This window comes from Passer montanus, unplaced genomic scaffold, assembly GCF_014805655.1.
Source record: "Passer montanus isolate IOZ18808 unplaced genomic scaffold, ASM1480565v1 scaffold43, whole genome shotgun sequence".
Taxonomy (NCBI): Eukaryota; Metazoa; Chordata; class Aves; order Passeriformes; family Passeridae; genus Passer; species Passer montanus.
This window is the reverse complement of record NW_024369151.1, coordinates 3,917,044-3,940,214: the sequence shown is the minus strand read 5'-3', so window position 1 is coordinate 3,940,214 and position 23,171 is coordinate 3,917,044. Positions and strand designations below refer to the sequence as shown.

General features: G+C 46.9%; 1 long non-coding RNA gene across 1 annotated transcript; it reads right to left on the bottom strand.

Moving 5' to 3' along the window:
• Positions 1-8,119: 8,119 nt before the first annotated feature.
• LOC120507375 lies at positions 8,120-9,799 on the bottom strand. The gene is made up of 3 exons (XR_005628737.1): positions 9,674-9,799; positions 9,234-9,331; positions 8,120-8,256 (listed from the first exon to the last, which is right to left on the bottom strand). It is a non-coding gene; the product is annotated as an uncharacterized LOC120507375 (long non-coding RNA).
• Positions 9,800-23,171: the final 13,372 nt, after the last annotated feature.

Below are 23,171 nucleotides of genomic sequence, written 5' to 3'. Positions count from 1 at the left end.
GAAGCCTCTGAACTCAGGCAATCGTATCTGTACATGCTGAAGCTGAAGGCGGCAAACCTCTAAGTTAAACATATCTCAGCAATATGGCTGTGCATCAGGACACCAGCAACTTCAGTTTGTTGTTCCTTGCTCTGATTCTCTCTGTATTTGCTGAGATCACTCTGTATTTCAGATTCCTTAGTCCAGCCTTTGGAGAGCAGCAGGGCTGGGGAGCTGCAAGTTTAAACCTCCCTGAGCTGAGAGTGGGATAACTTTTGGGTAATGTGGAGAGGGAGATTAACTTGGGGAGAGGTGAGTGCTGCTGGCTTGCCTTCCCCACTCTGCAGCAGCACATCCCAGGGGCTGCCCAGGGTACAACAGGTTTGACAGGATTTGCTCCTTCCCTCTCTGCCTTACTCCAGGTTTCATAAGACAAGGGACAGTGCTCATATATTCTGCCTGGACCAGTTGGGCTGTTTTGCAAAAGGAGCTGGTTTGGTATCAGCCAGCAGCTGAGAATTTTATCCTAAGTTGCCTTTTCCTTCCTGTTTCTACCATGCAGGTGCCTGGAGCAGCCTTTGAGATGGGCTGCTGGTACCAGGCTGCCATCCAGAGGGGAAAGACACAGTGCTGGGAGCACCAGGCACTCACTGGATAAGGCTCTGGCCAGGAAATCAGAGCCAGGTTTACAGCTGGGGCAAGGATGGGTTTTGAGAAGGCTCAGGTGTTTAAAGTAATTTTCAAGATCCTGCTGGCTTGAAGCAAACACTTGCTCCAGAATCCTCCCTGATGAAAATGAAGATCACAAGCAGCAGCAAAATTTGCTAATGCAAGGAGTAACAATAATTGTTGCATGTGGCACTTGTCACATGATTTCAAGCACTCTGGATCTTTACAGCTCTGCTCTCTCTGTTTTGGGGCAAACATCTCATCATCTGGCACAAACTTGAGCCTTTCCCTGTGTAGGATTCCAGACCTAACCCTGGACTTGTCACTCCAATCTTTCCAGGCAGAGATGACCAAAACTGTGAGCAGGACACAGAGCAGCTGTTCCCTGCTGTGTGAACAGGGTCTGTTGGGTGTCTGCTCCCAAAACCCCCAGACCATGTCCCCCAGTTGCCATCAGTGAACAAGATGGACACACTCAACAGGACAGACAAATCCATACAGTCCAGACCTGTCAGCCTTTTCCACCCGTGGGCTCTGTGTGTGAGTTCATATCTACAGCTGTGCGCATATTGAGAACCTTGGAAGTGTTGAAATATGAATATATGCCAGTGTACCTATTACAGAGAAACACAGAGCCAGCCTCTTGCTCTCTCTATAAATGCAGTGTGATCAATAACATTTCTAGTGCAGGGGGTGAGCAAAGTGCCTTGTTAAACTAATAATTGCACAGGAACCAAATCCTTTCTAATAAAATCTTTTAAAACCATTCTAAAATTTCTACTCCAAGGCCACTTTTCCTGTGAGACCTGTAATTACTGAGAGTGGAAAGAAAGAAGCATAACTGGCCTCTCTTAGCAGCTGCCCAATGGATACAAAAATGGGGCTGCACTGACAAAGTGGCCCCTGTGGAGTCTCCTGATTGAGACACAAACCTGTGGCTTGTGCTGTCCATCTCCTCCCAGGGTTTATAATTAAAGCTGTATTGCTGCTTGTATTCCAGCAGCACCTGAAAGCCCCACTGCAAAAGGTGCTGTGCAAACAGAGAGGCAGCAGCCTCGCTGCAAAGGATTTACAGCCCTGAGAGATAAAGTGTGCAGGGGGAGGGCTGTGCACAGGGGTGAGGAAGAAGAAGGACAGCGAGTCCTTCAAGGCTGTGTGTTAACAGAAGAAAAAGTCAGGGGCCAAGCAGCTGCCACTCATCCTCTCAGATTTAATCTCCAAGAAACACACGTGCTGCTTGACCCAGGCACACGCATGTTGTATTTATGTGTGTGATCACCCTACAGGGTTTTTGGTGCCTCTCAGATGTTATCTGACTGCAGGAATCCCCTTAGTGAAGCATATTTAGAGTAGTGAAAACAGCCCTGCCTCAACCCCAGCTCCAAGGAGGCTTCACTGAACTGGGGAAGGGGCAGGGCAGCTGCTCTGTGCTGCTGTTGCATGACATGCAGGTCCTGTTCCTGCCTAGCAAGGCAAGGAAAATCTGGGAAGTCTGTGCCTGTTGGCAGCAGCAAAGGATGCTGACATGGTCTGGGAGCCCCAGGAGGAGGAGCCCCCAGGCTGGGGGTGCTGTTGTGCATCTCCTACAGCAAATCCCTTTGCAGTGGGTGCAGTGAGGATCACTGCAGCCAGAGCAGGCAGGGAAGTGTGCCAGTGCCTCGTCCACAGCAACATCCTGCCTGCACTGCCTGGAAAATCCACCTGTGAATGAGGCATGGTCTTCTCTGGCAAGGCCATTGTTTCTGGGAGGTTTTGCATCAGCTGGGGAGCCATCCATCCCAGGCAACATTAGTGCTACAGGGAGGAAAGGCAGGAATCAGGAAAGTTAGCAAGTCGTGGGCTGTGTTTGGTTAAACAGTGTCTTCAGGCTTCAAAACTAATGCATATGGAAGGGGGTGTGATGTGGGGACACTCAGCTTCCTTCCTCCGAGTTAATTAACCTCGCTCACCTCCGTGCTGTTATAGACACAGGCACTTCTGCTGCATATGTCAAGGGCATAATTAGCACAGGCTGAGCAAACCACACACAGGATGGAAACGTGCCTGCAAGATGGACACAAGTGACAGCCAGGCATGGGCAGGGACAGCACAGTGACCCAGCATGGCAGGAGTAAATCTGCTGCTGGATGGAAAGATAAGGGCTGCCCTCTCTCCATTTCCTTCCTCTGCTGTCTGCTGGGAGGCTGCAGCCACCAAAGGAGAGCAGATTCACTCCTGGGGGAATGACAAGTGTTAGGAGCAGCTCAGTGATGGAGAAAAGTCTTCCTCAATTTTTATTCATTTCAGACCCTCAGTATTCCCAGTGTCTTGGTGCCCAACCTTCCTCCTTCACTCAGATCCTCAGGGGACCCTTCTCTGTCACACAGGAGAAAGTCTGCACCCTCCCTGCCCCCTCTGCAGCTTTGCCCAGCCCTCAGCTCCCAGAAACTCTGCAGCAAACACCCCCCACCCCCAGGAACCCAAGTTCCACATTCCCATCCCTCGGGATTCTGACATCTCTGCTGTGAGGAGAAGGAGCCCCTTTGGCAGCGAAGACTGAGGAAACCACTGACGGAGGGAAACTGGGGGCAGGGATGGGTCCCAGGGGAGGTGTCCAGCACTCCTCATTTCCTGGGATCATTGCCCCTCACTCCTCAGCCTCAGTGCATTCTTCCATGCTTGTTGATCAGTTCCATCCATGCTCCTGTTCCTCAATCCCCTTCAATTATTCTTTTTCCTGAGACCCCTCTCCCATAGATTGCAAGCATCCTGGGGTGACCCTGCTCCACAACTGAGCATCCTCAGGGCCAGTGTTATGTAGATCTCTGTGAGTGGAAGATGTGAGAGGAGCAGAAATCTTTTGATTCCCTGCAAGGCCTGCCCTCTTCTGCAGCTCCCAGCTCCTGGCATTTCCTCCTCCCTTCTGCCCAGAACCACAAAACACACATGCAAAACATCCCCAATTCTTAAATGTTGCTGTTTTAGAGAAACTTAGTGCTTGTTCCAGCTGCAGGCACTAAATCATCCCTCTCCCCTGGACGTGTGCTGAGGAAGGGAGGCCGGTGATGAATGGGGCTGTCCGTGCTTACACTGGGAGCAGCACAGCTGTGTGAATCTCACTGTGCAACCAGGACTCTGGGCAAACTCGGCATCCCCCCTGCTTCCTCCCCTCCCAGTGACAGTGACTGATTGTCCACTTCTGCAGAGCACTGCCCAGCACCAGCCATGGCTCCCAGCACCTCCAGAAAGTGAGGAGGAGGGGAGGCCTCACCCTGGAATCATCAGAATTCCTGCATTTCCTTGGCAAGCCATAATTCCCGTGGTGACTTTGCAAACAAGCAGGCCACAGACATAAAAGAGAAGTGCTGGAGAATTGCAAGTGAGAGGGAGGAGGAGAAAGGGTAGCCTGGATTTTTCCTGCAAGGAAATGCAGCCAAGATGTTGAGCACCTGTAGCACTTTTCATCCTTCAGGCGAATTCTCAAGGTAAATATTGATGCCCTAATGGAGTGCAATCAGACTGCAGCTCTCTGCTTAGAGCTCTTGGACTGGGGGTTTAAGAGAGCTGAAATTGTTGGCAAGGCTTAGGCAATGTATGGAAGCCCCACCCAGGATCCCCACACCTTTTCCTACTGTTCCCAGAGCAGCTGTGGCTGCCCCTGGATCCCTGGCAGTGCCCAAGGCCAGGCTGGACAGGGCTTGGAGCAGCCTGGGACAGTGGGAGGTGTCCCTGCCGTGGCAGGGGTGGAATGAGATGATTTTTAAGGACCCTTCCAACCCAAACCATTGTGGGATTCTGGGATTCTGTGTTTCATGCCTGCCTTGACGTACATGGCTGCTGCCTTCCCTTGGTGGTCTAATCTCAGCCCTAAGGAGACAGAAATATGGAGTTCTCCCAGAAGATCTGGATGCAATCCTGCCACTGAACTTCCCTCTCTCCTAGCAGATTCCAACAGTTGTGGACATTTCCTTTTTCCTCATAACCTGTATGAGGAAATCTGTAAAGCAGCAGGAAAATTTCCAGAGATGATTCAGGTCTGTCAAGAGCTCCATTGCAATTTTCACATCTCAGCAGAATGTTTTGCTTTCACCAAATCACCACATTCTGAGGAAAAATAAGAGAGTCACAGATCAGTCAGAACATTTCTGATCATCTCCCCATTCTTCTCCTTAGCTGATGGAGATGTGCTGTGTACCAGCAACAGAATTATGGAAAAGGGAATGAGCTGTAGGGCTCACCCCACACACCTGGAGGGGAAACAAAGGGCTAAAGAAGGGAAGATGTCGATAGATGACCTTCATCCAGAGCTTTACATAAAAAGATTGAACTTAGAGCAGCAGGATGGGTGGCTTCACTGCACAGAGGAGTCCTGGGGATGTGTCTGAAGAAAGGCCCTTGGCCCTGTGCTTTGGAGAGGTGACAGCATGGGAGGTTCTTACCTGCTGTAAGCAGAGCCAGGTGAAGAGGAAAAGGTGAACAATCCATTTGTACAGGCAGCTCCTGGGGCAGAGCAGAGGAAGGGTCACCTCCATATCCCAAATTTGGCACAGGTCCCCTCGAGGTGGGGTTGATCCCACAGGTGCCATCCACACCTGGAGCCATTCCAATCCAGAGCAGTGCAAGCTGGGGATGGACTAAAATCCAGGGCTCTGCAGTCCTCCCCACCACCATGGGCTGAGTGACTCACTGAAGGGGGGAAAGAAAGCTGCAAATGGAAAATGGCATTTTCAATATGCTGGAGTGTCTGGGGAGGGCAACGAAGGTAGAATCAGGGAAAGGCAGTGAGAAGAATGGCAGGGAGCTGGGAATGGCTCCTTGCCTTATTCCTATGCTGCTCCACTCCACACTCAGATAAAGTGGTCCCTTCTCTCCAGCCTTCTCCTTTCTAGTCACACACTCCGTTGGTTAATTCTCTCCTCGTCGAGATCAGAGATTAGATAGAGCCTGGATTTATAGCTAGTGAAAATAAAAAGAGCTGCTCCTATCAAGGATTCAAATGATTAAATATCCCACCATAGAAATACTTTTAACTTCACTTACAGTACAATTTCACTTACAGGCTGATGCAGTTGACAGCACGAACAAAAGCTGCTTGAGTAATATGGGGCCTGAAGAGAGAGAGAAAGAAGCTGGAGGAATGAGAACAAGGGATAGAGACAGAAATGGAGGGAGAAAGAGAGAAATGGGATTAGATAGTGAGATGTAAAGAGAGGAAAGCAAAGGCAGGAAAAGAGAAGGAAAGAGGAGGTTGGCTCTCTCTGCCTGCAGCATTAAAAGTACAAGAGCTAAACCAATTAAACAATGAAAGGAAAGCAAAGGATTAAATGAAGGGCTATGTAAAACAGCTCCTCTAATCCAGCTCATTTACTGCTCTTTATTCTCCATTTCCTTCTCATGTTGATCCTCAGATTCAACAGCACCAGACTCGCTGTGCCTCACCCACGCAGGTCCTGCTGGCACCGTGGTGTGCCCTGCCTGCTCCTCCTCCTCCCCTGCCCTCCCAGGGCCACCCAGGCTGGGGACAGCAGAGCTGAGGGGTGACAGCCCCGGCCTGAGGATGCTCCATGGCAGAAGGAGCCTGACCTGAGCTGTGGCCTCACACAAGGCTGGGCTTCTACTCCCTGATGAGGAACAAGCTTAGCAGAGCCTTTGTGTGGAACAGGACTGCCCTCCACCATCCCTGGCAGCAGCTCAGGGCAGGCACTGCTCCACTGGGGACAAAGACTCTGAGATGCTGTGCTGATCCAAAGGACAAGGAGGAATTCTCAGGGCAGCCTCTGCTCCTGCCTTCTCTGTGCCTCCTCTTTGCCCTCAGTCCCTTCCTTTTCACAGATGCACAGACACAGGAGCTGTGGAGTGGGAACAGCCATGTCCCCAGCCACATGGGATTTCTGCACCCCTGCCCAAAGCACAGCCTTGCACAGGTTCCAGCATGGCAAAGAGCATTTCCACTGCCTGTGCCTCCATGCCCTGCTGATGCTGGGCTCCAGCACAGCTCCCCTCATGTGCTCTGTGGGTCAGGGTGTCCTGCAGAAACCTCAGCACTCATGGGGAAGGTGACTGGTGGCTAAAATGCAGCAAACAGGACATGCATAGGGACAAACAGCACTCACCCACCTTCTCCTTTCCCCCTCTTTCTCCACGTGTCTGATGGCCAAGAATTGTTGTTTCTTTTCTGGTCAGTTCCTACAGCTCTGATCTCAGCCTCAGGGAGAGCAGAGGGAGCGCAGAGCGAGTCATTTGGGGAGGGACTCTGGGGGAAGTGTGGCTCCCTGGAGGAGGTTATCTGTGCCTGGTCACTGTCTGCAGGGATGCAGTTCTATTTGGAAATTACTTTTTTTCCCCTTCAGCACTCCAGAGCTACAGATCATTTGAATTCACCCTCTCCTTTCCTTTCAGGAGACAGAAAGGCCCCAGCCGTACTTGAAATGAGACAGATGCTTATGGAATTGTGGTTTTAAAAGCATTTTTCAGTTCAGTTCTCTCCTTTTCTACACACAGCAGTCCAATGTGAGCTGACTAATAAATGCATTATCTTTTTTTTTTTTTTTTTTCTTTCCTAGGAGGTTTTGATATGGCAGCTCCATAGATCAGCTTGGTCTCCAGGGATATTTCTGCCCTAAACAAAATGGAAATTGTCTGCCCCCTCACAAGCCCTCAGTGACTCATACAATAAAGAGAACACATAAATATTTGGGTAATTACAGTCCGTTCACCTAAATTCCATAAGAGGCAGAGCACTTTCTTACTGGGTCCTTGAGAGGCTGTTGTGTGCTGCTCTTCCCAGCCCTGGCTTACCATGAGCACCTAAATGGTCAAGCTCCAAAGGTCTCTTCCCAAGTAGCCAGCAAGGGTTGGGAATATTGCATGACAAAATGGTGAGAATTGGGTAATGACTAATAAGTTAGATCATGGAATCACAGTTTGGGTTGGAAGGAACTTCAAAGCTCATCCCATCCCATCCCTGCCATGGGCAGGGACATTTCCACTATCCCAGGATGCTCCAAGCCCTGTCCAGCCTGGCCTTGGGCACTGCCAGGGATCCAGGGGCAGCCACAGCTGCTCTGGGCACCCTGTGCCAGGGCCTGCCCACCCTCACAAGAAAAAATTTCTTCCCAATATCCAATCCAAGCCCATTCTGTTAGTTTGAAGCCATTTCCCCCTGTCCTGTCACTGCATCCCTTGTAAATAGTTCCTCTCCACGTTTCTTTAGGGCTCCCTTAGGTCCTGGAAGATGCAATATTGCTTCATTTATTTTACATACAGCTCACACAGAACAGGTGCCTTTTGTCTTGTGGTCCATCATGAGTCACCAAGACCCCTGTGCAGCCAGCTCCTGGAGATCAGAGGATCCCTGCCCCTGGAGCCAGGCTGGGCTGGAATCTGCTGGAGCCAGGCCCTCCAGTGCAGTGACAGCCCTGGAGATGAATGCATTTTATAATGATATTATTACTGCGATGGTGTTCATATTTTACTGCTTGTTGTCACCACTCTACGAGGCAGATCCAGCTGCACATATATCTGATCTGGATGCTCTGCAGCCTGTTCTACCTTCCCTGGGATGGTTTCACCAGGCTCATGCTGCAGCTGTTTGCTAAAAATCACCAGAGAGACCAAAATGGGGAATGCCTGTTTCAAAAAAGAATGGTTGAGTGAAGGTCTGGGTGGTTTTATTTCCTCCCCTCCCTCCCTTCCTCCTCAGGGAGGATTACAGGATGTGCAAGAACCTTTTTAAAAGACCCTCCTTGAAATCAGGATGTCTGGAGCCACACTGGCTGCACTCCCCAGCCCTCTGCCCCTTCCCAGGGCTATCTCTACCCTTTGATGACTTGCAGCACAGCCACGGTGACAGGACAGTCACAGTTCCCTTTGCCCAACCCATGGCAGTCAAAGAGACACAGAGTGGATTTGCATGAAGTGTTTTACCTCCTTGATTTTCCACGATCCTCCAAAGAACACCTCCTGTGTGACTCCAGCAGGACCCTGGGCTGGCTGGGACCACTGGAGAGCAGGGTCCCTGCCGCTGCTGCTAGGGGCAGGGGTGAGGGAGAGGAAGGGCTGCAGGAATAGCTCTGGGCTGGGCTAGAGGGGAGCTCTCAGGGGAGCTGATGACTGGCAAGCCCAGCATGGCAATGAAAAGCTGTTAAACCTTTTTTCCCATCGAGGGCAGCCACCTGTCTCCAGGGGTAACCAAGCCCAGCTCCCTCCAGAGCAGGTTGAAGCAATCCTAGAGCCTGGCATCAGACCTCGTCAGTCACAAACTTTTTATACCAACCTGTTTTATCAAATGCTTCTTTTTTTTTTCTTCCCCATTTCCCTTTTCCTCCTGCTACTTGGGATTTTTTTTTCTTTCCTTGCTATGGGTGATGGTGCTTCTAATCAGCACTTTCCATGTCTAATTGCCTCATTGTGAGCTTCTCCCTGAACCTGTCAGACACCAGCTCACACTTCTTGCTTTACTTGTCACAAGAAAAATTGTTCTTTTAAATGTGTCTGGGAGAGACACAAGGACATGGAATGCTCCAGGGAGAGAGGAGGATGGAGGAGTGACTAACTGCAGTTACTCAGTGCATGGGATTTCTAAAAGCTGCCCCTCCCCAGCTTACCTGGAGATACACAAACACAGCAAAAAGACAATTCTCTCTCTCAAAGACATCACAGTCCAAAGTCTGTTGACACTGAAAAGTCCCTGTGGAAGTTGTGCCTGTTGTGATTATAGCACAGGATGAGTGGATTACTCATTGAAACAAACCATCCATGGCAGGAGGGATTATTTTGCATGTTAGAGGGAGATCTGGGGACTTTAAATACTAATACCCCATTAATGATTAATGTATCTCTTGCATACGAACCAGCTTGATGACCTATTCCCTCCCTGCCTCAATCACAAACAGAGCCAAAAAGTTTGTGTGTTTTCACTGCACCAGGTTTGCATTCATGTGAGAAATGCCTGTCCTGTTCACAGGGCTCTGAATTCCACCTCCCACATCCAAGTCCTCTGTTATCCCCCTAAATTAGATTATTTGTGAAGCAGGTTGATGCTCACCCCTGGTGATAGCAGAGCAGTCTTTCAGGCCGAGGTATTTGTGGTTGTCATCTCCTGATAAGAAGATAACAGTGTTCCTCCACTGACACATGAGCTTCAGTGCTGGCAGAGCTGCCTCTCAAGAGCTGCCAGAGAGGCAGAGAGGGGGTTATGTGTTTGTGCAGCTCAGCTCAGAGTTCCCTTGTTAAGATAAATGATGACCTTGGTCTCACCTCCACCTGCTCTGTCTCAGATTAAGCAGGTGACAAAGCTGATGTCACATCTCCAGGTTTTGCCTGAAGTAATTTGGATGGTTCCACTTCATGGCAGTTATATGATAATGGTGACACATTGGTCTTGTCCTTTACATTTACTCCCACGAGATTTTCCCTGTGAGCCACTTCTGCCCATGGTCCCTCTCACCTCCTCAAGAATTAGTCAGGGGCGAGCTTTTATTCCCAGTAAATAACAACTTTATGCACCTGTGCCTTGCTTAGAAGTGAAGAAATCACAGCAGTTTCATTTTCCAGCTTTCTCTTTGTGTTGTGGAGGATTTTTTGGGGTGAGGCTCAGAGAGACCCCCCTGGCAGTGGCATTTTCAGAGCCTGCTCTTGGCAACATTGGCAGGAAATGTCCAGGAGCTCTCAGTGACTACTGCTCTGTTCTTGCTGTCTCTCTCCTGGGGCAGATTTTAAGAAGTTTCCCCAAGTTCTTCTCTACCTGCTCAGGATTTTGTGACTCTCTCACCCACTGCAGAGCTGGGAGAGCTGGCTGCTGACAGGTGAGGTGGTTACAGAGCAGCTCTGACCTCCTGGGGAGGCACAAGCACAGAGATATTTAGCAGGGCACAATCAGAGGGCAAAGCAGAGAGGGGGAGAGATTGACTGGGGGCCATGGGAAGCGGCACACCTGTCAAAAACCGGCCAGAACCTGCACATTTAGGTGTAAAATTATTCCTTCAATCAAGATCTGCGACTCCCAAGGACAAAGCTAAGGCAACATCTTCTCCTTGTCTCAGAAAATTAATTTAGAATGAAAAGTGGGGAGAATTCCGGAAGGAAGGAAGGAAGGAAGGAAATCAAGCAGTGCCTGTGCATTGTCCCACGTCCTTGTCCCCCTTGTCTCTGCATCCCAGTGGGATCATGGTACAGAAGTTTCTCCCAGGAGCAAAACTTCTCCTTCCTGTCCTAACCCACAATTAAACCCCCAAAGCTGATGACAGCCTCAAAAGTGATTTTACCTTTAAATCCCCTCCTGCCCAGGAGGACAGCCAGCAGCCTCCAGCCCCATAGCTCCTGGGAGAAGTCAGGGTCACCCCAGGATGACTCCTAGCTCCTGCCACATTCCACCAGAGCCATGTGAAATAAAACAGAGCTGAGTTTGGCTTTTTTTCTGATTAGGCCAATAATTCTCTTGCTGCACTTTTCAAATCCCTCGCTGCCTGCGTGTGGGATACAAATGACTCCACCTATGCATTTCATGGCATTTGTGAATCATTAGGCCTCACTTAAGGGGGTTTACATCACTCCACGCTCATCTTTCTCCTCCTAGCCTAATTCTGGGCTTTGGCCAAATAGCATTCAGGCTTCACTTCCATCTCTTTACCTTCTTTATGTATTATTGAATTATTCAGGCACTTTCCATTGGGATGGATTGGAAATACACAATGGGAAATGCAGTTCCTCAAAGGAAAAATTTACATTTGCTGGAGTTGGTTTGTTTATTTGGAAAAATCAACATGCAGAATAAACTTTCAGCCAGAAAAAAAAGACTGATTAAAAATAGAACCATGGCTTGAATGTTTCAATCTTCTAAATGCTTTGCTTGAAAGCAGTCAAACAAAACAATGAATGTATTTTAGTTATGACACACTAAACACTGCCTCATAAAAAATTGGGAGCTGGACACTTCTTCTCCAGCTAAGATCTCTGGAGAGGAATTCCTCTTGTGCTTGTGATTCACAGTGTATCAGGCTCATTGCAGCACTCCAGGATATGTTTTGGATATTCTTTGGAATTCTATTTTTGCAGCAAGCTGGGATTCTACAACTCCAGCAAGGACAAAGAGATGTTTAATACTGAACTGTACTGAAACATTTCAGGGACATTCAGGAAATCAAAACAACATATTTAATTTATTTTGGTGCTGTTTTGGTTTGTTGAGTTTGATTTTTTTTCCTTTAATTTTTCAAAAGTGGAAGTAGTTGCAATGGAAATATTAACATTTCAGTGCTTTTTCACTTTGTAGCTTTTTTTTAGGATTTCCTCATCTATAATAAATGTCTAATTAAAATTTTTATTGCAAGCTAGGAAAAAAAAAACTGGGCTAAAAATTCCAAATGGAGCTCTGTGCTGCTTTTTGTGATGACAGAAAATGAAGACCCAGCAAAAAGAAGAATTGCAGTGAGACTCTTTTCCCACATGTTGATCACAGTGGGCTCCCAATAATGAATTTAGGAGGAATTTTGGGCAGGTGCAAAGCAGGGATCATCACTGTTTAGTCTGAGAACAGAAACATCACAAGGACAGTTCTGCCTAGAGAAGAGCAGTGTGAACCTTCAGCTGTGCCCAGGTTCCAGCTCCATTTCCACGGGGGTTTTGGCATTTCCATCACATGTCTGTGGTGCTGGGATAAAATCCTGGTCCACTCCAGTGATTCCTGGGGGACAGCTGCATTTTTAAGATGTAGATGTGCCCGGCAAAATGCACCTCATGACCCCAGGGAAACCCTGAATCATCCTCACCTGGTCCCTTCTGTATCCCACATATCCCTCTTCCCACCCTGGAAACTGATAAATGAGAAAGATTCTGTGCCCTCTGTGCTTTTGGGGGATTTTTATCACCAGTAGGATTCATATTGATTTTGAACCGGTTTTGTTTGCCTGAACTCTGGAACTGGAAGGCTCTGGACATCATTTCAATCTGCTCAGCACTCCCGGGGGTAGGGTGCCCTCTTTTTATTTTTAAAGCATGTAATAAAGAACAAAATTAATTCCACGTCTGATTTATGCCCAAAGCCACCATTCTTTGTTCTTCCAGCTGAGATTTGATTGGATTTCATTAGTTTCTTTCCCATAGAGGCAGATAATTTTCTTCAGGTTTAAGTTGGAGTGTTTCTGGGTTTGGGGTTGTTTTGTTAATATTGTTAAATAGCTGAGAAACAAATTCTATTCTAATATTTGTTTGTGTGAAGCCATTCAAACAAAAATAAAGAACACATCTTTTTAAAGTCAAAAGCACAAAAGTTTTGCATAGATAAATCTGTCCCATAAGTCTTTTGCTATTTATTGACTCCTGTGTCATTAAAAAGTATTGTCATGAGATGCTTTTGGCACATTTACAACAGACCCAACAAATTATTTATTCACCCACTGTCTTGCAGACCTGCATTTTCTAACAATTCCAGCTTAGCAGCTTTCATCTAAAAAAAAATAAAATAAAACCAGAATAGACATGCCTAGATGAGCTGGCAAATGCCTTTCCTACCTGATGCTTTCAGAAGGAAATAAAATATTCCTCCCTGATCTGTTGATCCCACCTTTGAGAACAGATTGGCTTAAGGATATGGCTGGGGTTGGCAAGGCCAGGCTCTGGGAGAAGAGATAAGAGGACTGTAACAACACACACCAGGTTATCAGAGCTGAGCCTGAGCACAGCCTGCACCAAAATCAGACTCCAGAGTGAGTCCTCACTGCTCCTGACTGCTTAAAAGGAGTCTGAGTGTCACCCTGGTGAGAGGAAAGGGAGAGGAGAGGAGAGGAGAGGAGAGGAGAGGAGAGAAGAGAAGAGAAGAGAAGAGAAGAGAAGAGAAGAGAAGAGAAGAGAAGAGAAGAGAAGAGAAGAGGGCAAGGCTGGGGTAATAACTGAAGACAATTAGGTTGATGGGGGAGAAGCATCATAAGATGAAAGCAGAACTGAGTTTAAGTCAGATTTAAATGCCCCTCTACATTACAAGACCAACCTGTCCTTGATGTTCTTATGGGCTACAACAGCCAGAGAAAAGATTTGGATCATGCTTTAAGGAGCCCAAGGCACTTTGTGTCCAGCTGGTACAGCCTGCAAACTGCCTTTGCCAGAGCCCAGCCCAGCTTCCACCATGCCAATGCAGGAAGGAATTTCATAGAAATCCGCAGTTTCTTAAAGTTCCGAGACCACAGCTTGCAACTAATTATAGAAATAAATAACTAGTGACTGGATCCATCTGTTCTTTATTTGGCAGTGCCTTTCTTCTTCAGGAAATTAGCACACCTGCAATCTCTGTGTCTTCCTGAGGATGGGTCACTCTGCCCTCCAAACCACAGATGAATTGCTGGAGCACAGGCAACCCTCTGGAGATGGTGCTGCTCATCCTTCCTCCTCCTCACCCCCTGGGGAAAATAATTAATATGCTCAATTGAGTTTCATTAGTTACTCAGGTTGAGGGGAAGCAGGGATGAGGAGGTACAGTGAATATCTATTTACTATATTATATTTACTATATTTACTAAATAGATATTTATCACCACAGTTTGAACCTCATTAGCAGTGCAGAGCTTGGAGGGCTTGGCTCCCCAGGCAGGTGCAGGCTCCCTGGCAGAGCAGGAGTCAGAAGGTGTGGGACAGACATCACCCAAAACCAGATCATTTAACACAAGGTTTCCCAAGTCTCCAGAGGAGGTTAAATCAGGGCATAATGTGGGAAATTCTATTTTCTCTCTCTTTTTCCTCCCTGCTCTCATATTTCCCTTGGTTTAATCTTTGGCATTGAGGTGTTCTGTACAGCTACGATCATGGGAATGAATTTTAAAAGGATTATTAATTTTACCCTTTATGAATTTTAAAAGGATTATTAATTTTACTCTTTTTTTTTTTGGTTTGACTTTTAGCTTAAGTTAAAAATATTTCAGGTCTTTAGAGACATAATTAGACATATTGTCCTTAACCAAATGCCAGATAATTTGTACGCACTTGAGGTAAATCTTTTGCTGGAAAAGTAGGCAAATATTGAAGTATGTAATGAAAATGAAAGGAAGCATGAATAAAAAAAAAAACCACACAAAACTATTTTAAATCTTTTAAATTACTTTCTCTTCTCCCTCTCATTAGTAAATATTTTAGTTATTCTTGCCCTGAACAAATCCTCCTTTCAAGGTTTCTGTGTGTCTTTCTCCCTCATTATCATTCTTTATTCTTTTTTTTTTTTTTTTTAAATAAGTCATAAAGACCTGGTTATTTTTAAAGTTCACGTCTTATACACGATGCAGATGCAGGGACCAGAGAGAGAGGCAGCAGCGTTGTTAATTCATTTTCGGAAGGGATTTTTTTTTCTTCCTACCTTTAGATGAGAAGGAGTTTGCTTTTGGCTGAAAACATTCAAAGTAAGTGCAGCACTTTGGGAAATAGCACATAAAGGGACTTTAGAGGGAGGGAGAAATGAAAAGCATGGAAAAGTCGAACAGTGACAGAGGGAGTCAGAGAATTTACAAATTATTTTCTCTGACAATGTAGACAGCTCCAGGAGGCTGCCTTCTCTTTCAGGATAAAGTCACTTGTCATTCCGTTAGGGAAAGACAAGGGATGTGTCAGGAGTTATTTGAAATGTAAAGTATTGTTTTTAGCTTCTTTCTTGCTCATTATTGTCGTAGCAAAGTGTTCTCTCTGTGCTGATGGAGAGGCTGAGATTGCAGCAGGGACCAAGGACTGCAAGACCAAAGGGGCTCAGAAATTCCCTGGGCTGGGGTAGACCATGGAGAAAAAAGGATTTGGGGAGCCACAGGACTGAAGATATGGGGCAAAGGAATAGGTTTGTAGCAGGAATGAGGGAAAATGGGGATTAAGGATAGCTCTGTAATGCTGATCAGCTCAAGAAGGACTGTGGGGAAGGGGGACAGCCCAGCATCAGGGGCCCCCTGAGGGATGGGGCTGCACAGATGAGGACACCAGGAGATGCTCAAATGAAGGGAAGCATTGACTATTTGTCTATTTGTCTATCACAGGGCCCCCTTCTGCCCAAGTCCTCTCTGCCTCCTCCCCCAGACTGGGTTCCTTTACTGCTCTGCCTGTGATAAACAGGAATATTCTCCCCAGAAAACTCCTGGGTGAACTTTCACCTCTCTGTACCAGTCCTGCTTGGGAGCATCACATGAATGCAAAGTGCAGCAGAGACACAGAGCAGCATTGCAGCAGGACTTTCTTCCCACATTCCCTGACCATTTCAGATTAATCCAAATATTCAAATAAAAAATCCCCACATTCTTTCTCTGGGCACTTCAGATACTTCCCTTTCTCATCTCCAGCCTACCCTCCCCTGCTCCCACTGCAAAGGAAGTTCCAAACCAACTTTCTGTTCACTGCTGCAAACCTCAGGGACTCTGGAGCCAATGGCACAAGAAACTGCAGGCCCTGGAAAAGCTGGTTTGTGGAGAACACACTCCCTGCTATTCCCTGGAGTGCTCTGATGTTCCCGTCTATCCCAGCTTTCCCTCTTTAGCCTCTCCCTGCAAGGGCTGCAGTTAGCAAGAGCACACCGGTGGCAGATAAGCATCTGGTAACCCGTGGCAACCAAGTTCCTTTAGAAAATGGTCTTCCATAATTCCCTAGATGAGCAGGCCTTTTTTGTCTTGTTGGAAATGGGGGAGAAAAGAGGATAAGAGGATGGAGAAAGGCACCAGGTGTGTTTGTATGGGCAGGTGCCACAGGCATCCCTGGGTGCTGCAGGATCTATTTGCTCACCTGTGGGCACCTTTCTCTCTCCAGCCCTCACAGGACCTGGCGGTTTGGATATGCCACCAGCATTTCTTCAAAATTTCTCCAAAACAGGCTAAAGAATATCCCACCAGCAATTTCTTCCAAATCTGTCCAGAGCTCTCTCTGCAGTGAAAGGCTGAGAGGGACAGATGAGCTCAGCAGAGGCACAGACAGGGCAGCAGACGGAGCCGGGTGTTTGTGCAAGTTGCTGTTACAGGATAAGGCTGATTATATTCCATTCTGGATTTGATTAGATTGCATAAGTAGACATACCAGCAGAAATGAGCTGCCTGGGAGAGCAGGACATTTAACTAAAGGTCAGACAAAATTGCCCTGGAAACTGGTAGGTAGAGAGAAGTGTGGAGATGGAGGTGGAGCTGTGAGGGCTGGCTCCTGGTAGAGACACGGGAACAGAGCTTAATTGCTGGAATTTCTGAGAGCTTTGTACAAGCCTCACCCCAGAGGTGCCCTACATTAACTCATCTGTACTGCAGCCCTCACTCTGCACTGCTTCCCTTCCCCGTGGGAGCGCCCCAAAGCCCCAGGGCACAGCCACCAACACTGCCCACCCTCCCTGCATGGCCACGAGCATCCCCTGGTGACCATCCCTTCTTATATCCAGCTGACCTGACCACAGACGAAGGAAAACACAATATTCCACTCCTGCCTTCCACTGCTGGGATGGCAAAACCAGTTAACAGCATCACCAAATGCAAATATTTTTCCTGTTAACAAGACAAAAACTGCAGGGGAAGTGACACTCATAGACTGTGTTGACAGCACCTGTATTATTTTTAATATATATTTTTCCCTGTTCTAAATTAACTTTTCTTTTAAATATATTTTTCCAGCAGGCCAAATAATTGGATTTTTCTTTGCTAAAAGAAGGGAACATAAATTACTCCTGTTGGGTGCAGATTAGGTTATGGGATTTCTTTTCTTCTGTCACCATCAATGCCCCAATGTCAGAGAGCTTTAATATTTAATGCATTCCTAATTAGTCTCCATTGGCCCAGGGCACTTAACAAAACCTGACACCAACCATCGAGTCAAGTTCATTTAGAGAGCACAATTACCCAACCATCATTTCCATAGTGCAGCTGGATTAGCCATGAAATTCCTTTCCCCACCCCCAGCCTCACTCCCACCTTTCCACAGTTGCAGGTTAATTATGGAAAAAAAAAAAAAAGAAAAGAAAAAGGAAAAAAAAGAGGGTTTGATTCCAGTGACAGAAGATACAAATTATCTCATTTGGTCAGGGCAGTGACATTTCCAAGATTCCTTTAATCTCCAGGAAGCTCTGCTGCGTTGAGCGGCATTTACCGACGGATGTTGCTGCTTGTGGCGCTCCTGTTGCTTTGCACGCTCCAAAGACCTGGATTTCATATTTTCCCAACACACAGGCTGATCACCTGGAAAAGGAGGGGGAAAAAAAAACAATCTAGAAATCTATGTAAGTTTAAATAATTCTTATTTGCCCAGAGAGACTTGGCTTGTCTTGAGAGACTCGACAGGCAGGAAGGGGCACAGGCTGGAGAGGTGGTGAAGGCAGAGGCAGCAAAAGTGAATTTGGGATGAAGGGAGAGCCCAGTTTCACTGCACTCAGCAAAATATCCAGGCTGTTCAGCTTTTGGGACCTACCCCTGGTGTCACCCAGGTGCAGCTCCTGATAAATCAGAGTGAAAGCTCTGAGGCACTGTCTGGAATCTCCGACCTTTCTCTGCTGGCTCAGGGGACACAGCAATGCAAAGTTCAGCTCAGTGAGTTCCCATCTCCTGAAAGACTTTGGCACAAAGAGCCCTGGGTATAACTGAGCTGGGTAAAAATAAATAAATAAATAAATACAGAAGCAAAAAAATGTCCCAGGATTTCACCACTCTGGAGCACAATAATAACCCAAACTCCTCCGGTGCCAGCTCTTGTTGTCAACAGAAATGACTCTGTGTGGCAGACTTGGGCTGATAATTGTCATTTAAGTAGCAGAATGTTATGAACTGACCCTTTTTAGGATGTAACACTGAAACCAAACTGCTTTGTGGGGATGTTTTGGCTTGACCTTCATTTTCATAGGATAACCACGGGGGCTTCTCATGGCCAATAGCAACAATTACAGAAAAAGAAAATATCTGTAAAATCTGGCACCCCCCATAACTAATTTCAATTACAATGACAAATGAAAAATGCATGTTGCATGCTGGAGAATAATTAAATTTGACACCTTAAAAATGGTCAGTTTAAAATATATATATTATATAAAATAATTAATAGTCAATGCCAGCTTCCTCCTCATACTTTCCACACTGGTCATTGATAATAAAATTTACAAAAAATACTTTGCTAAATAAACAGGCATAGGTTTCATGCTGCCAAGCTTTTAATTTCTCAGTCAATTGCAACATTTGCAACCAAGCCTAAATTCACAAATCACACAGTGCTGCTGCTCTTTGTATGTTGGAGGCCCAAAATTGCAATTGATACAATTGGAAATGTTTGATCCAAACTCATAGATTTCAATGGAAATTTCTTCTCACCAGTACCATGTAAATACTCTTTTTTTTTCTTTTTTTTCCAAGAAGAATCACCCAGTTCTGCTATCTGTCTGTATCTGTTCAATATTCAGGACATAAATCCCTCCAGAGCTTCTAAAACTTCTTAAACTGAGCACCAAGAAAGGCTTTTCCAGGAAATCATGATATTTCTCTTCAGTGAGTGAGAAATAACCACTTGTTGTTGATCCTGTGAATTCATCTTCTCTTCATGCAAAGAGGCAGCAACTGCAGGGTTAATCTGGAATATTAACTTGTTAGATTGTTGATCTGCCCTGGGGCCATCAGGAGCTTAAATAGCCAACAGTTAATTAAAAATAAACTGACACTTTACTTTAAGGATAGTTTTAATAACCATTTATAAATGTTACATTAAAAATTCATGCACTGTTATCAACTCCTGCTAAGGATTTACAGCACAATGGAGGTGTCATGAATGTTTTATAGCTTCTGTGGAAAACCTCTTCCTCAACAGACATTTTCAGAGGTCTGTGTGTCTTTCCAGGGCTGCAGCACACACCCAACATGACAGCAGCATGGAAAATATAAGGAAATTCCCAAGACGGAATCAGGGAATTTAGTTTATCCTTTGCTCTGCAGCCTACATGGCCAACACATTGGAAGCATCAAATACTTCAAGGAAGTGTTCAAAGCTCCTGATTTCTGCTCTGAGGCAGCCCATCCATCCATGGGCTTTAGGAACAGGCACACAGAGCTTCCCAGCATGGCCTGCCTTGGTTTGCTCAGTCAGAACCCCCAGGAGGGTCACCATGAACAGTCAGGGGCCTCCAAAAGTGTGGAAAACCTGATTACAGCCTAGAGCAGGGAAAATAACCTAATGCTGCAAGGTAATCTCCTTCACCAGCCTCTCCAAACTCACACACACACACACAAAATCAAGCACCCTCCCAAACACAAACACCTCCTCTCTGTGCATGGGTACAAGCTGATCTCAGGTACATTTTTACTGCTGTTTGCAGCTGAGGAGAGACAGCACAACTGTTGTGCTTGGAATAGGTGATCCTTGACCTGGAGAGCCCTGAGAGATCCGAGCTGTGGAGTCAGGGCCCCTGGTGTTGCCTTTCTGCCTGGCTGTGGCTGCACTGTGGGGTGGCCCCTTCCCTCCCCATCTGCAGGAGGATGATAGTCCCTCCCAGTCATGGTCTGTGGTATTCATATTTTCTGGAAAAATCCCTTCACCCAGGATTCTTCTCCTGGGAAGCTGAAAGGCCTTAGAGAAAAGGAAAACAATTCTTATCTCATTTGCTTCTCCTGTGCTGTACTCATGTGGAATGTGTTTGGAGATTGTTTACCCACAGGTGATTGTTTCATTGGGTTCTGCTGGGAGTTGTTTTCACTCTTTGGCCAATCAGGGCCAAGCTGTGTCAGGACTCTGGAGAGAGTCACCAGTTTTCATTGTTATCTTTTTAGCATTCTGTAAGTATCTATTCTGTATTCTTTAGTATAGTTTAGAATAGTATTCTTTAATATAATATAGTATCATAAAGTAATAAATTAGCCTTCTGAGAACATGGAGTCAGATTCATCATTCCTGCCTTCATCAGGGCACCCCGCAAATACAATGGTGGGCTTGGACAGATAAACCCATCAATGAGAGGAGGTGATAGCACAGCAGCACATCCTGAAATTATCATGGATAAATTAATTGGGCTTGCTGTCATTATCAGCTCTCCCAAAATGAGCTTCCTTTCACAACATTGCTGCCCCTTTTTGTTTTAAAACCACATCAAGACTTCCACGATTGAAGCTGGCTGTCTGCATGCTTCTGGAGAACAAATTCAAGCTCATGGTGACCTGCCTGTCTTCTCTCTCATTCTCATAGTGACATGAAGGCAGGGAGATGCCCAGTGAGGGAAGGAGATGTGGCTGCCAAGGCCCTGTGTGGCATGGAGGCACAGGAGTGATTAAATGCACAAGGTGAGGCTCTGACCACCTCCCTTGTACGTAACAGCAGCCATGCAAACACAGGTCCTCGCTGTGCAGAACAACCTTCAGCCTCCTCAGCCAGCCACCAATCAAACTGCCATTAACCTTGCTTGCTTTTGCCTTGCTTTTTGATTTTTTTCTCCTGTTTTGCTGTGCTTTAGGAGAAAGCTTCTGAGTATTGGCTTCTCTGGCATGGAAAAGGTTAAAAATTAATGAAAATTACTTGGTGTCAGGAAGGTGCCAAGCTCTAATTAGGGTAATTGATAATACAATGTTTGAAGGGAGCAGAAGCCCTCGGGCTGCCGTGCAAACACCCCTGAGGAGCAGATAAAGATGAAGCAGGCATTTGTCCAGGCTCATTTCAGCAAATTTGCACCCTCGAAGGCAGCCAAACCAAGGCTGGATTTTCTCCTCCTGCCTACAGCTGAGGTAGGCTCCTGGCAGGATCTTTCAGGCTTCTCCTCTTACTCCCTCTCTAGAACTATGGAGGCTGAGGGCAGCATGCTCAGAGACCAAAGTTACAAAATGTAAAACCTCTTGGGACTGCAGGAGCTTCTGGCCCTGCAGCCTCTCCCCTCTGGCAGCATCTGGGTGGGCCTGGCCCTGTCCAGCTGCCCTGGCACTGCCAGCCCAGCGTGCCCAGCGCTCCCCAGGCTCCACTGACAGAGCCAAGGTGAGGAAATGGGCTGATTCTAGTGGGTGGCAGGCACAGAGATCCTTTAAATGCTGTCCAGCATTCCCACTCACTCCTGCTCTGTGCTGATCTCTGGATTATTGTCATTCAGGGCAACTTCTCCTCTGTTCCCTCCAGTGACGCCAGTTTTGTTCTGATGGAGCCGTGAGGTTCACTAAATATAGTGAAGGGCTGCTTCTGCAAGGACTTCTGAAAGCTTGTTTCATTTGCTTGGTCCCTTTCATCCTTTGTTGTCCCTGGCTGTGTTGGGCTCCCAGCTGCTCCCCAGCCTTATCTGCTCAGATTTCTGCTCAGCACTCAGAGGCAGCACAGTCAAAATCCACATGAGATGCGCAATCTGAAAACTGCTGCTCCCCAGATCACACAAATGAACAAAGGCTCAAATGTGACACACAGAGACACAGAGAGGGACAGAGAGACACATAGAGGGACAGACAGAGACACCAGAGACATGCAGGGACACACAGGAGCACACAGAGACACCAGAGACACACAAAGACACCAGAGACATGCAGGGACACACAGATGCCACCAGCACCCACTCCCAAAGAGTTCCACCTGCTGATACAGGAGGATGAGGTGGATATTCAGATATCCCACTTGCACCTGCTTGTGGCCACACTGACTAACCCTCAGAGAGGGTTTTTGGGGGGATCAGGAGCAGTAAATATCTGTCTCTGCATCTCTCCACCACGCTGCAGGCACCTGCTCTCTGCAAGCGCCAGTTCCAGCCTGCCTGCATGGGAACTGGGGCTTTTGGCACTGCCTGTCCTTGCAGAGGCCACATCACACATGTGCAACACTGTTGTGCATGTCTCCCACACCTCCACCCTCCATTTCTTCAGGAGCACAGAAAAATGTTTGAAAAAGAAAAAAATCTACGTAGCTTTGGGCTGAAACCAGGCCGTGACATCCCAACCCATCCCATCCCATCCCATCCCATCCCATCCCATCCCATCCCATCCCATCCCATCCCATCCCATCCCTCTCCAGGATTATTGTACACAGTGCCAGCAGCTCCTGGCAATTCCCACAGCACCCCATTCTTGCTCTGACTGTGCTACAGCTGCTGTGAGCCAGGAAGAAGGGGTGTTTTATGGGTCCAATCTGTAATTTTACACCAGATCCTGAGAAACTTGATGCCTGCACTTCTGCCATCAAAGCAGGGCTTGGGATGAGCCTCTACCCAAGTATGGATTCAAGGCTTTCCCACCCAGAGAAGCCCACACTCTGCAGCATTCCCAGCCCCTGCCTGGGCCAATCTGCTCCTTGTGTTATTGCCACAGGAGGATTGTTGCCACGTGTTCAGTCACCCAAATCTCCCTGCAGCATTTTTAATCTAATCCTCTCTGTAACTGCAAGGTGAGGGTCATATCGAGCTATTTTTCATAAAACAGTACCTCAGTCCAAATAATAATAATAATAGTAATAATAATGCAGAAGGGGGAAAAAAAGTAAAAATAAAAATATTAAAAAGACCTGGAAAAGTTGTTGGAGAGGAGAAAAGAAGACTGGATTAAGCTCAGAGGCTTGTCTCCCTCTACTGGCTCCCAGACAAGGCAGACAGGAGTCAAACTCCTTTTAAAAGACAAAAACAGCACTAAACA